Genomic DNA, 15,279 nt, shown 5'->3' on the forward strand with positions numbered 1-15,279 from the left:
GCTTTGCCTGCTGGAGCTGGGAAGTGTGGGTACAGGAGACAAAAAGGGCTAAGGGAATCCCATGTACCCCACAGAGCACTGCTTGCTGTACTCACCACTGGCAGATGCTGCCCAGGCACTGCTGCCAGCCTTCACACCCTGTGGGGTGGAGAGGAGGCTGCAATAGCCTGGCAGCCCCCAGAGCCAGGGAAGCAGCCAGCTGCCCCCACAGCTTCACTGCAAGGCTGTGTTGTGGTCCTGTGGCCCAGGAACCCTCCCCAGCCCTGCTGCATGCTGGATCTCTGGTGCAGGGCTGTGGGGAAGGGCAAAGGGCAGCAGGGCACAGGCTGAGCTGGGCACTGGGTGTGCCAGTGAATCGTGCACTTAACTGGACACTGAACACAGCTGAGCTGTCAGCGTGTCAGCACGGGGACTCCTAATCCCAGCCTGTGTCAGGGACAGCCAACAGCCTCAACATAATTGCAGAGAGGCACAAGCTCATGGCCTGGCAGCAGAGATGCTGCTACTGATCTGACATGTGCAGTAGGGCAAGGCAGCAGCAGCCACCCAGGATCAGATCCTCTGAGCTGCTGTGCAGAGCAGCACCACAGCCCAGGGAGCTTCTCCTCTGCCTGCCAGCCCACAGCCTTAGCCATGATATTTTATGAAAAATCCTTTGCTAGGATTTTTCTCCTGTTCTAGCTGAGAAGCCTCAGAAAAGAAATGTGAACAATAGCTGTCTGATGGCTGTGGAATGTGGTCTGGACATTGTTTACCAACAGGTGCATCTGTGATTGGTGCATGTTGGTTGTTTCTAATTAATGGCCAATCACAGTCAGCTGGCTCGGACTCTGAGAGTCACAAGCTGTTATTCCTGTTCTTTCTAGCCTTCTGATGAATCCTTTTCTCTCTATTGAGTCATAAGCTTTGTTATTCCTGTTATTTCTAGCCTTCTGATGAATCCTTTTCTCTCTATTCTTTGTGGTATAGTTTTTAATATGGCATTATAATATAACACATATCATAATATAATAAATCAGCCTTCTGAAACATGGAGTCAAGATTCGCATCTCCTCACACAAAGCATCAACCACACACAGCAGCATCCCAGCAGAGCCCAGCATTCCATCAGCAAGCTCTCCCTCCTTCAGAGGGCAGGGAAAACAGGGATGCCACAGAAAAGGGATTCCCTCAGCCTGTGGGGGACAAGCAGCGTTTATTCCTGTGTGTGGTCCCTGCCACTCTGCCATGCTGACGCTGTGGGGGACAAGCAGCTGTGCGTGGTACCTGCCACTCTGCCATGCTGACATGTCAGGTTAAAGAGCCAAAGGATGTCAGAGCCCCCAACAGCAGCTCTGGTGGTTTTACTCACATCATTAACAAATTAAACTCTGAGATTTGGAAGGGACAATGGCAACAGCTGTTTTGTGGCATTGCACCTTTCCTGGATCACACCCTTCCCCCATGACAGTGTAAAAGGCAGGAGACCAGCATCACCTCTGCTCCTGCAGAGACGTGCAGCCCTCTCAGACATCACATGGGAAACACTTCTTGGGGACAGCTGCGATGGGAGGGAGAGGCAAGAGAGCAGAGAGCAGTGCCCCAGGTTGCCCAGATTTGTGCAAATATTTGCTGGGATTCCCAGCATCCACAAGCAGGAACACAGTTTGCTATCTTATTTTCCAAATGAGAAGCCAAATTTTCTGGAGGCACTATGAACTGCAGGCAGTTATTAACAGGGTCCTGCTTCTCAGCCCTCACTGCAGGTTTGACCAGGGCTTGCTGAATGGCCAACACAGAGCTGTCAGACAGCCCAGAGACCCCAAGGGCATTGCTGCCAAGCACCTTCCCAGCAGGAGAGCCCAAGGCCTGGATCTGTGCCCTTACCTGGCGAGGCAGGGGCTCAGGCTGCTCTACAGGCACAAGGAATAAATCTCTCCTGCACAGGGAAGCTCTGCTCAGTGCACAGCAGGATGTGCCACTGAGCTGACATCACCACCAGCTCTCTGCAGCACATCCATATGGCTGGCCAGCAGTGGGCATGTTCTTTCACTTATATTTCCCTCAAGTTTTGATAGTACACCAGGAGGTGCAGCAAAGCAGTTTAATGCCCAGGGTGATCACACAGCCAGATCATGGCAAGAGGGCTTTTCCAAGCAGCAATGAGACAGCATCATGCATTAGCCAGGTCATGCTGAGCTCAGTCCAGCACAGATGTCTGAGTAAAACCTCTCACCTTGCTCCAGCCATGCCTCAAGGGGCACCCACAGGTATCCCCATGTGCCTCACACCAGAAAAGAAAACCCAGGCCTGTCAGCAGAACCAAGCAAGGCAGTGGCTATGAAGGCTGCTCCCCCTCCCCACCACCCGTGCAGCATGGGCTGCATGGCTCAGGGGGCTCCCATGGGTGCCAGAGAGCAAAAATCCCCCAAGGTCCAGAGGGGCACACCCAGACCATCCCTTGCTATCTATTTCCACCCAGCCCCAGCCACACTCCACTGGGATTGAAGAGCCATCTCTTCTCATGGCCAAGTAGTATCTCCTCTGTGAGCAGACAGAATAAGGCAACAAACTATTTCATTTTTACTATTTGTATTTGACCTTTTTATATTGTTTGCTTTTTCCAGCATAATCCCTTAAGAACACGACTGATGATTTATAACAAAAGAATATCTCTATAGTGGGTGCCTTGCAAGACCTCTCTCCTGCTGTTTTAGAGTGATTTACTTTTGGATTAGCCTCTGATAGAGAAGGGCTCGGCTGACGATTTGCCCTCGTATATCAAAAGGGAAATCCTTAAGACATCACTATAAAACAGCAGGAAAGAGCACCTGCCTGACTCATAAACTTATATGATGTGGTTTAGTCAGATAGGCCATCTGCTTCCCTTACATACCCATATGTCCTTCGCTGTTCCCCGCTACCTCACGGTTAACTTTGGTGATTTTCTCCTTCACTTCCGCAAAGCTGAAACAGAGAAATGAATCGAATGATAAACTTTCATGCAGATGGAAACAAGTGCAATAGCCACTGTCTCTGCCTTCCAGTTACACAATAAATAATGACAGTGGAGGTGAGGAAACACACGCCTGCTCTTCATTAGAGCCATCATATAAACTTAATGTGCCAAATCCTGCCCTGGCCTACACCCACATGGCTCAGCCAACTCGGGTGAAGAGAGGAAAGATCAGCTTTTGCAGTGTGTCCTTGCCAACCGCCAGCTGTTCCCAGCAGGAGCAGGCCATGGTGCCCAGCATGTCTCCACTCCCATGCTGGAGCTTCTTCCCATGGGCGAGGGGTGGTTGTTCAGCCAGGGCTGGCCTCAATCATCCCAATGTTTAGGGGAAAAATACAAGAAATGGAAGATTACTCCCTTCCCTAGGACAGGAAGACACCCTCCATCCTTATGATTAGGGACTGACTGAGCCAAACTATATATGAAGTCTTCAATCCCAATGACCAAACAGGCTTTTGTCCCCTGAACTCACCTGTGACCCTTTTGAATCCATTTTTGTCTTGGCTTCTACAACAACCCATACCCGTTAACTTCAGGGACGTATCTGAACACCGTGATATAAAAGGTATCCAGCTTCAAAACTGCTGGCTAACTTCATTACATACCCCAGCTCTTGCCCTAGAAGAAAGCAATTAATTGTTTTCTAACGAACCTCTGCCTTCCACACGTGACTGCACATGGCTGGCCAGCAGCCCCAGGGACCAACCCAACACTCCTTTCCCACAGGGACAGCCTGCTCTCTAGCCTGCCTCACACAGAAGTTCTTTCATGCCACCTTTTCCCCCTTTCAGCCTCTTTAGAGGTTTATTCTGCCTTTTTTTGCAAGACAGGGCTTGACTAGCACATCACTCGCTATATCCAAAATGTGCTTGCAAAGACCACTGCAGCTTCTCCACAGTGTAACTTTGGTCCTCTACGTGCTTTGGACACGCACAGCCAACAAACACTGCTGTCCTTTCACACCTCTCATGAGGAGAAAACCAACGGATCCTATTGCTTTGTGACCCCAGCCACAATCCCAAGGAAAACTCCAGCATGCTGGCCCGGGGAAGTGGGAATGCCCTGCATGGAGGCAGAGCAAGCTGCAGGCACTCGTTCTGCAATGAGAGCATGTCGGCATCCCCCAGTCTGGGCACGCTGCTGCCGTGCAGGGAGAGGGGGGGCTCACACCAACCAGCCCTGGGGGCACAGGGAAATCAGCCTCCCTGCAGCTCAGGGGGGAAAGAAAACCTCCTGTAATTTACGTCCTTTTTTAGTGTTCCTCTTGCTTTTTAATTTCCCAAAACCCAGTCCCTGGGAGTTCATTTTTCTCCTCTGCAATAGAGTAAGGCGAGCGGAGGTTTTTCCGGCTCTCTGGAGAGCTGCCTATAGCCTACCACAGAGTGGATAAAAACCCGCATAAAAAGACCACCCAAGGGACTGGGAAAGTGGTCCCTAGAGGGAAGAAAGAGGCATTTTGTTTAGAAAGGCTGAAGCACAGACAATTACCCAAAGCAGGGGGGGAAAAACCGGCATGAAATCTCCTGCTCAGCTTTCCCCTCCGAGAGGCCTGACAGGAGCTCTGGCCTGCACTGTGCTGTGCCATGGGCAACAGAGCTGCCAGCACAGGAGAAGGTACCAGGGAGCACACATGCATGCACCAGCATGTTTCCTTAGGGAAAAACTGGCAGCATCTCGGGCACAGGAAACACTTCACTGCCCTTCCCCTTACAGAGACCCCAGTTTATTGCTCACAAACTCCGTGGAGCAAATGGCTCGAGTCCCACAGCTGATCTCCACGGAGATCCAGTTATTGCAACACTCGGAGTGCACTTAGCCATGACGTGTCCCCTGCCTGCTCTTACACACCCAGCAACAATGGCCTTGCACACCCACGAGGGCACAGGCATGGCAGGGAGTGCCCAGTGGTCCTGCCACAGGCAAGGAACAGCACGGCTCCAGCAAGGACTCTCTCAAAGAAATTAAAAGTGGAAAAGGCATCACATTAACCTCCTTAATTTTTCATTTCTGACACACACTGTTTTCTCCTCATTTCAAAGAATTCCAAGTTAATGTCTGGAGGGCAGAAAAATCCATTTCCCAATATGCCTGCTGCAGCTTTTTCACCAATCGACTGCCCTTCCTGGTACAATCACTGGGACATTGATTTTTTTTTTCCTTTTTTTTTTTTTTTTCTAGAGCATCATACAAAAATCTATCAATGCAAACAGCATCTTTGAAAAAAATACCAGCAATACAAGGCAGGATGCTTCTTCCACCCTTTAACCCCAATGCTGCAGGAAACCTGTGCCTGGTACCAGTTCCAGCAGCACCTATTGCAGCGTGTCAGGGACAAAGATGACCCACGAAGCTCCTGGCAGTGGGAAAAGTCTGGGGGAGGAGCAGGGGGAAGGAAGAGGCTGCTCCATGCAGTGCTGGATAGGATTTAGGGAATCCCACTGCAGGCAGCTCCCTGTATGTCCCCCACCCACAAAGGTGACAAGGCACAGACTCATCACCCCAGGGACACAGACCAGCTCCTGGCAACTCTGGGCTCACCTTGAGACCTCCATGGAGAGGGAGAGCGTTGTCCCCCACACAGCAGGGAAGCAGCCACGGGGATGGGCAGCAGGCAGAGGAGGATTTTCTGCCTGTGCATTGCCTTCCACGGGACCCAAGGCTGCCCGTACAACAGCCCGGGTTCTGGAGAGCCTGGCAAAACCCGCCTCCTATTACTATGCTAAATAAACACTTCACTCAACAGTCTTGGCACTTATTAAGCACCTGGGAGAGAGACTGCCTCACGTTGTCCAAAACACTCTTAATTACTGTTTAATCAAGATCTCTTCCCCTCTAGAAAAAAAAAAAAAAAAAAAAAAAAAAGAGGCGGGTAAACATTTGCATGTATTTTCCACTGCAATCACATTACACATCTCTGTGACAAGCAAATTCTTGGCAGAGCTCAGGAAGAACACGCTGCCTGTGCAGGAGCATCGCAGCACAGCCTGCTCAGCCAAATAGCCTTAGGTCCCCCCTTCCTTAGGTAAGAAAAGGAACCAGGAGGATTTCCTGGCACATGGACTAACGCCATCAAATGCTTCTTTTATTTGTTGTTGACACATGTATAACAGTAGAGGAATCACTAAATAGCCTTGTAATATCTTGATTTATGGATTATTCTTCGCTACGAATAGCACATGGCAAGGACAGCATGACTTCATGCTGTATCTCTGCTAGCACAGGAGCACTGGATTGCTGCTATTAGCACCCCCAAATCCCAGGCAGGACAGGGCTGAGCCAGGCCTCGATGGGATGCCCAATCCCCTGCTATTAGAGGTGGTGAAGGCACAAAGCACTGAGTGGGCGTTTAAGCACAGATCCTTTTCCTTTTTACAAGCCTTCTCGAGCTGGATTTTCCCTGAGTGACTCCTGCAGGGAGCTTTAGAACTGTGCCTGGCAATGTGCAGCTGTTTCCAGAGGCCAAAGGCTTGGGGGATGCTCTGTGACATCGCCAGCCTGACTGCCCCAGCCAGCACAAAACCTGGGCTTGGGGGTCATGATCCTGCACAGAACCTCCCTTCTCCTCTACTTCACACCCAGCTCTTCCTTAAGATACAGGGGATTTGCCTTAATTGATTTAACTGGCAGCTGCAATGCTCTGACAAAAATGAATTTATATCAGAGAAGCACAAGAAAGAGAAGGACTCTTGGGACAGTCTTCACACCAAGGGGCAGGTCCCAAACGGGCCAGACAGGGCTCAGTTTGGGTAACACCACACTGCCTCCATCACAGTCAGAAACACATCAAGCAGTGCCCTGTGAAAGCTCTGGAAAGGAGCAGGATCTATCCAGGGCATGTGTTCCAGCACCCGTGTGCTGCGCCTGACTTGTTCTGTTGACTAAGTGACAATTACCCGGGATCCAATGCTGGTGATAGATTATCAATGGCATATGACTTTGCATTTTAACAGCCACTAATCTGCCTGCTAAACCCAGAATATCAGGTTAAATCACCTAATGTGATCTTTTGAGCAAGGCAAAGCAGAATTCTGTTGATAGTGGTTTAAACAGCTGCTGGTGAAAGCATCCAAAGCAGCTCAGCTGCAATATTCCAACATGGATGGCCAGGCTTTGGGTAAAGGGGACACCTGTATAGGAGGGGGGATAAACTGAGTCCCCAGAACCTTCTACACAGTGCATGCATTCAGAAGATCCAAAGCTCTTCATAAAAACAGGCTTTGGGAAAAGGGCAAGAGCCCCCAGGGGAGATGGGCACAAAGGTCTCTCTAGGACAAACAAGCAAGATGAAGGTAAAACGATCTTGGATTACACATTAAACAAAGATTCATTTATTCATTTTTATGAATGACTGAATTTCTTCCGTTCCTCCTCCCTATCCATGGTACAACATCCTCACACAGACAACAGGCAATCTACCAGATATGTGCACGAGTTCATGTGACAATGATGTGATCAGGAGCTGCACGGCTGAACCCAGCACAGACTCCAGCTCTAAATTAGCATTCAAGCACAAACTGAGCTGTGTCAGTGCTCCTCAGCAAACCAAACTAGTCTAAGATTATCTCTGTTCTCAGCCCATTTACCAAATAGGTCTCGTAGTGAACATGTGCTGACTCTTGATCTAGGGAATGCATCCAAGGAAAACAGCTGCCAGAGGCTTCGCTGCGAATGAACACTGTGTGCTAAAGGAGTCCCGTGCCTGACACGGAGCTGGAAAGCTGGCTGGAGGTTGAAGTGGGGACAGACAAAAAGTTCACTGCCTCAAGTGCCATCTCTGAAGAAAGCCACTCACAGACACAGAGGGTGGGGCAGTCATTTGCAGCAGCCCCCAGCCTAGAGCAGTTCTCTACAGGAGCAGAGTCCTGCTGCTCTCTCTGGACAAGTCCCCCCAGCCCAGACACACTGAAGCCTGCCAGGTGCCTGCAGGAGCTGTGCAGAGCTGCCCCTGCTTCTGTGCCTTCCCTCAGCTCCATGGGAGGATGGGTTATCCCTCCAGCAGCTGGCCTGACCAAAGACCCCTCCAGCAGCGCTGCTGCCAGCCCAGAGCACAGCTCCAGGCCAGCACTGCTCCCCTCTGCAGGGGGAGGGACAGCAGTCTGAACCAGCACTAACAAACCTACTCATTAAAAACTTGGAAAGGGCATAAAATCCACTTTTCTAGGGAACAGGAACAATTTGGGGGGGGGGTGGGAAGGCAAACATTTTTTCTTTCATAAAGAGGCAGTGGAACCAGGATCTCAGCATGCTGCAGCCAGGAACAGTGGCTGGGAGCAGGATAATGCCCATCTCTGCCCCAGTAGCTGCACCCCATTGCTGCCCTGCAAAGCTTCATCACCATGGGCAAAAACACCAAGAGAAATTGGCTGGTTGATGCTCTGTCAGTTAAAGAAGACATTTCATATGTTGTGAAATTAGCATCTGACTTCACTGCTTTCTCCTCCCCTCATCCTTTGAACATTCATTTTCTCCAAGATTTTGAGAAACTACAGCAAGGGTGATGGAAACCAGTTCAGGGTGCACAAAAGAAAGGTCAGCAAGTGCATCTGGATAACTTTTAAAAATAATTACTCATTTTCATATCCTCCTTCCGTTCTTGTGGCTGAGAGCACCAGACACGATGAATACAGCCTTCCTTGGAGCATTTTCTTGGCACAGGGTGCTAAGGGTCTTCAGAAAAAAACTCAGAAAACACTCAGACCTGGGCTGTGATACCCTTGCATCTCATTAACATGCACATCCCAGTCAAAAGCTAATGTCTGGTGTGGAAGATGTCCATCCATTTCCCGCTGAGCCCACAGCAGATTTCTCTGGGCCTGGTTAGTGAAGTCCCAGCACAATAGTGCTGCAAGGCCCTTCGTCCTGCTGTGCTTTAGCAGCATTCCTTGGCCCAGCAGAGCACACCAGCAGTACGAGACGTGAACAATGGCCAAGCTTTGTTTCCATGTTCCTGTCTCCTGAGCCCATGAGGAACATCTGGTTGCCTTCCTTCCACTGCAGAGGGTGGGCATGGGTGGGTCCCCAGTGACAGCAGCAAGGCTACAGTGAGCAGCACACCCCGAGCAGCCTATTGATCCACACAAGATGAGGCAAGACCAAGGACGTGCTTGGAGAGGTGCCTGCAAGACTTTTGCCACGCTGGCAGCAGAAATTGGAATCTGTGTGAATGTCAGCACTGCGAACAAAACCAGCATGAAAGACTTGACCGTGGCCTGCAGAGAAAGTGGCCACTCATGTCCTCGTCTCCACAGACCAGAGCAGGAATCACCACCCTGTGCAACATTTCCTGGTTCCTGCCAGGACAGGGGCATCTGCTCCAGGGCTTTAACCACATCAGAGGCAGCGCAGGAAGATGCTCAGGCTCACGGCCAGTTTCAGGACCAAGAAGCAGGAGTCAGCACCCAGCACCCCACAAATGGTGCTTAGAAGAGTTGAGGAAATCTCTTCCACACAAAGCAGAGACACAGGTCTGTTTCTGAGGGACACTCACCACGTGGGACTCCCATTACCCAGGAGAGGGGAGGACACCCATCTTTCACCCAGGAACACAGGAGCAGCCAGGGCACTCACTCCCTGCTTTGAAGGATTTCAAGTTCCAGGTATGTTCAAGAAATGGCTGAATGTGGCACTGAGTGCCATGGTCTAGTTGGCAAGGTGGTCAAAGGTTGAACTCAATGATCTCAGGTCTTTTCCAGCTGAATTGACTGTGTGTCCCTTCTCTTAGGGGTGTTTGGTAGGTGTTCCTTGGGATAGGCAGACAGCAAGAGTGCATACACTGCTGTGCCTCTGGAAAAAAAGGCTTTTAGGAAATAAAAAAATCTTCCTATAATAATAATAATTCATATAAAGTAACTCCATAGATTAAGCTTGTCTGATTTGAAAGCCAAGACATAACTCAGAGAGAGGTTGGGGGGCTGTGAGATGTTGGCAGGAGACACCAAGTCCCCAAGAGGTTTCAGGCACATGTGGGGCACCACAGTAACCTGCTGAGGAACTCAGGCAGATCCCCAGAGCTGTGCCATGCTCAGGGCAGAGCTCTCCCCACTGGTGCAGGGTGGTGATGGAGGCACTGCCTGGTGTGTGTCTGCCCACCAAGGTGACCCAGCAGTCTGTCCTGGGCCCTCAGGGCAAGGGACCAGCCAGCAAGTGACACGCTGGCTGCAGGCTCAGCAGCTCCATGCAGCTGAGAGCCCAGCACAGAGGGAAGCCTGGATTAGCTCCTGGCACTGTAGGAAGTGCTATAATAGCAGAAGCAGAGCAGCAGGCAGCAATTGTGGAGCCTGAGCAAAAATCCCTTGTTTTCACTGGCTAGTTCTGGTTTCATGTTTCTGATCTTTTAAACATCAGGCACTCCCCAGGCCTGGCCAACAGCTCCCTAACACAGCACTGTGCTCTGCCAGCAGCCTGACCTGTGCCAATGGGTTTCCTCCAAACTGCCAGCTCCAGGCTGGAGACGGAGCTGCAGCCCCGCTGCATATGGGCTGGCAGCAACCCCCAGCAGCAGGAGCAGCTGAGCCCCCTCCCTGGAGCAGAGCAGCACCATCCCACTTGCCTCCAGCCAAGGCTCACAAATCCAAGGCACTTTTCCCAGCCTGTCTCTGCAGGCAAACCCAGGAGTGCCCCAAACCAAGGCAGCAGAGGCACGGGGAGCAGCCTGCAATGGCATGGTGCAAGACCAGTACAAACCAGTGCCAGCTGCCACCAACACATGCTCTGCTGTCAGCCCAGCCACTTAATCACACTGGTTTTTCCCTGGCTGTAAGGCAGCCAACAGCAGATCTGCTTGTTCCCCTTTCCAAAGGGGAGAAGGAAGCTTGTGGAAAATAAAATCACTCTCAACAGCCTGGAAAAAGCTGTGTGAGTCTACAGAAGCAATGAGAGATCATGTGGGCAGGTGAAGGGTTAACAGGTGGAAGCCAATGCCCCTCTACCAGGCAGCCAATACTTCTATCAATAAATTATGCATCAGCATCTAGTAATAATGACCTAGCAGCCAACGCTATTTAAAACAAACCAATCGATGGTATTAACGTAATCCCCAGGAGAAAACAAGACACCACACACAGAGCTGGGATCAGAGCAGATCAGGCCAAGGAGAAAGGGACCTTTGGGACAGCAGTCAGCCAGTGGGGATAGAGGTCCCCGAGCTGAAAGGCCAGGCAGGGGCTCCAGTTCAGCCAGGAGCAGAAAATAAAAATCACCTCCCCAGCCCTGTGCCACAGGCACCACAGCCTGGGGAGGGGCTGGCACTGAGACCAGCCTGGCTCACCCCTGTGGCAGCTGCTGCAACCTGAATCCATCCCCAGGCCAGACCCTGCCGGGCACAGAGGCGAGTGGCTGCCACCCAAGCGTCTGGGCCATGCCACACTGGCCCCACTGCAGGGCAGGGGCCACAGCCCCCCACAGCAGGCACAATGTGCTTGATCTTCCTCATCCCTCGAGTGCTCACTGTGCAGAGCCACCTGAACCTGGAGGGGAGCAGGGATTTGGGAGCTGTTGCACCCCAGCAGCCGTGGCCAGCCCCCAGGAGCATGGTCTCAATGCACAGACACTACAGAGCTCACCAGCCCACACATATAACACACTTCATGTGCATTCTCCATATTAATAAATGGGGAAAGAAGGAACCATCAATCTATGAACTGCCAATTTGCACAGGACTAGCTCTTTTACTGGCTACGCACTAGCACCTTTTACAGCCCATTAATTACTTTCTCTAATAAAGTTTGACAAAATGATAACTTGCCCATGAAAAGTGTTGTAATAAATACATTTTCTCTAACTTTGGACCATTCTTGCATGTCTGGCTCATAAACCCCTCCCATGGTTCAGTAACTTAGAGCCTACCTGTACTTTCCAGGCAAGGAGGGGGGCCCTGGCATGGTGGCTGGTGAAGAGCAGCTGCACAGTAGCACTGGTGCCATGGCCAGCAAGCAGGGGCCTCTGCACACCAGCAGGAGCTGGCCAAACTCTGTCACACAGCTGGTGCTGAGCAGGGGAGAGCACAGCCCACACTGTGCCCTGGAGCTCCTGCTTGCCTGGTGGGTGCTGGGGACCTCAAAAAGCCTGTGCTCAGGGCACCCCAGCATTTCCCAATCCCTGGGTCACACACAGACCCCTCAGCTCAAACCCATGCAAGTGCCCATGGCAGGGTTAGCCAGCTGCATCACAGCAGTGGCAGCTCTGGATGAGGAGGACCAGGGTCTCCACAAGTGTGTGTGCCATCACCACCTCCAAGAAGCCAGGTATCTGTGTCCCACACATGCAGCCTGCACTGCTTCTACACTCCCTGTCATTTAATTCCCATGCCAGCCACTAAGACACATGACCTAGACCCATGCTGACAGCTTGGGATGCCCACTGCTCTAACCATTTCTTTATCTACACAAGGCCACAGCTGAGCTCAGTAGACAATGCAATGGCTGAAGCTGATTTTTCTTAATACAGAAACAGTAAGCAATTGGTAGGTTTTAATCTCCATTTCAAATTATAAGCTGTTTAAATATTACACTGCTTTTTATTACACTCCTTAGAAGCAGTAAGAGACCCGACTCATCTGAGACAGGAATTCAGATCTCATCTTTCCCAGTCAGCCCAGTAAACAGGAGTACTGGAGACTGGCTCCAGAGTTAATGGTCAGCATGGATGGGCATCACAGCAGATAAAGCAGGAGGCACACCTGCCCTCAGTTTCCCTGCCAGCCTCCTGCCCTCCCCTGAGGCTGGCCAGCTGCTCTCTCTGGCCCAGGCACAGAGCCACCACTGTCACCTCTGCAGAGGAGCAACGCAACTTGGACTGAAGGTCTGAGCAGGCTGGCACAATCATGGCACACCCTGCGCTGCTACAGCCAGCCCCACGCTCGCTGTGCAGGCTGTGCTTCTCCTCCAGCAGCCAAAGGCTCCTTCCCTGTTTAATTAGTTGAGTGACTCTGCTCTGCCCAATAAAATCATCACCCCCCTCAGCAGTGCCATGCCACGGAAATTTATGATCATAATTTAGAGGCTGAATTACCACTGTCGGTACCTGTGCCATATGAATTACTCAGTCATATTAAATTCAACTGTTGATTTTGCAGGGTTATGCGAAGCAGGAACACTTAGAGCCAATGAAATAATGGAGGAGAAAGAATTATGGCCAGGGAAGTTACATTAGCTGTCCAAAGCACCCTGCACAGAGCCCACCTGCCCATCCCCAGCTGAGGGCTGCCTGCTCCCAGCAGTGCTGGGCTCCCAGGATCATCAGAGCTGGGAGATTGAGCTTCCCCCTCCCCATGGCCAGGGTTCTGGCCGTGCAGAGCTCTGCTGTCAGAAGATTTGAAGGATCTTCTGTCCTCAGCAGTGTTAAGGAACTCTGTCAGACACCTTCACTGACATGAAAGAATCCTTCCATTTCTGGATCCAGCAGTCCCCAGGGCACATGCTGTGGTAGGAGTTTTGCGTCCATACACGTACAGAATTTGCTGGTCTGTAGAGTCACAGACAGAAGCTCAAGGACAGCCAGCACAGCACCAGAAGCCTCAAACCTCAACATGAAGATCTGAACCCAGCACTGACCTGACTTTCCACACAGAGATACTTGTGAACACTACCCTACAAAGTCAGAGCAATGAACTTGAATTGCTGCCAGCCTAGACACACTTGGTCCAAGACTTCAGATCCCAGCAGCCTGCTCTGACACAGAAAAGACAAAACCTGGAGCCCTGCAATGCCACAAACTGGAAACAAAAAGCCCTTTGACTGGAAAGCCTAAGTCTCAAACAGGCATACAGAATTTGCTGCTCTGTAGAGTCACAGACAGAAGCTCAGGGACACCCAGCACAGCACCAGAAGCCTCAAACCCCAACATGAAGATCTGAACCCAGCACTGACCTGACTTTCCACACAGAGATACTTGTGAAGACTACCTTACAAAGTCAGAGCAATGAACTTGAATTGCTGCCAGCCTAGACACACTTGGTCCAAGACTTCAGATCCCAGCAGCCTGCTCTGACACAGAAAAGACAAAACCTGGAGCCCTGCAATGCCACAAACTGGAAACAAAAAGCCCTTTGACTGGAAAGCCTAAGTCTCAAACAGGCTGCTTTTGGAGTGATGGCTTTAACAGCTTATGTGCAGGCAGGATTTCTAATGCACAAAGAGTAAAGTGCATTTGTATGTGGAACAAGTATTAATCAACTAATGCAGAAAAAAGGTCCATCAACAAAAAAGAAAGCCTGGGATGCTTTATTATAATCCTGAGGTTTTTGGTATTGGCAAAATAATTTCCTCAAAGAAAGTTACAAACCCTAATTTCATACAGATCTCCACATGTCTGTCCCAGACCTCTCTAATCATGAAAAAAAGAGCATATAAAAATTCTCATGCATGGTTTCAATCAAGTGCATTTATCTATATAGATTGCCCTTTTTATGCCAAGATAATGTCAGAAACTCTACACAAATCATCACAATTTACACTCTCCTCCTCTTTAGTCTAAGGCAGACTCTGCCAAATCAAGGGCTAATATATCACATTATTTCTAGTAATCCAAGGGCTGCCTCCTGCCACCTGCTTTATGAAATACCTATGTCTTTGATTCATTGATCCTTGCCTAACCTTGTAGGTAGAGAAGCTTTTCTCCCTCCTTTTAGAACTTTAACCTGTTGTGTGCTGTGCTGCTTGGCTGACACCAGCCTCTGCTCCCCAAGCCAGGATTAACCCTCCCCTGTAACACAGGACCACATCTATTCTGGAAGCCTGCCAAGGATTTATTTTTTAGACAATAAATATGGGTTGCTTTTTTCTTCCCTTTCAGGGGAGAGCACAAACACACTTCCCACAATCAATGCAGTCAGTCGAGTGCCTGAGAAAATGCAGAGGTGAGCAGAGCTGGAGGGTGCCCCACTACCACAGTGTCTCCCCTGTCACAGCCCTACCTGCTCAGCATCTCACTTTTTGCCTAGTAGGAGCAGATGGACCTCAAGACAGAGATCCCCTTTGTTCTGGCCATCCAGCACTGAGCATGGCAACAGCAGCTGTCACCAGAAACTCCATTTTTTTGCAATAAACCTTCTCCTCTTTACACACAGGCAGTCATTTGAGTTTCCTACACGACCTCAAAGGAAAACACTAAGCAAAAGCAAATTCCAAAGAGCCAAGAACCAAATCCAGCTGATGTGAGCATCCCAAATCCCTTTGCAGAGGGTACCCCAGCCTGCTGGCAATGCTGAGCAGGGCATCAGTGCCAGACACTCTGCTTCTGTGCACCCACCAACCCCATCTCCTGATGAGAGGATGGAGACCAGAGGG

General features: G+C 50.5%; 1 protein-coding gene across 2 annotated transcripts in view; it reads right to left on the reverse strand.

The window, feature by feature from the left end:
• MN1 (MN1 proto-oncogene, transcriptional regulator) overlaps nt 1-15,279 on the reverse strand; it is an 84,408-nt gene that overhangs the window by 18,744 nt on the left and 50,385 nt on the right. The window contains exon 2 of one of the 2 annotated variants that reach the window (XR_005953074.1): nt 2,876-2,946. The exons of the other annotated variant lie outside the window; for it this stretch is intronic. The gene's annotated coding sequence lies outside the window, so the exon portion shown is untranslated. The remainder of the gene's footprint in view (nt 1-2,875; nt 2,947-15,279) is intronic. 2 annotated transcript variants of the gene reach the window in all.

Source organism: Onychostruthus taczanowskii, unplaced genomic scaffold, assembly GCF_017590055.1.
Source record: "Onychostruthus taczanowskii isolate IOZ18803 unplaced genomic scaffold, ASM1759005v1 scaffold32, whole genome shotgun sequence".
Lineage (NCBI taxonomy): Eukaryota > Metazoa > Chordata > Aves > Passeriformes > Passeridae > Onychostruthus > Onychostruthus taczanowskii.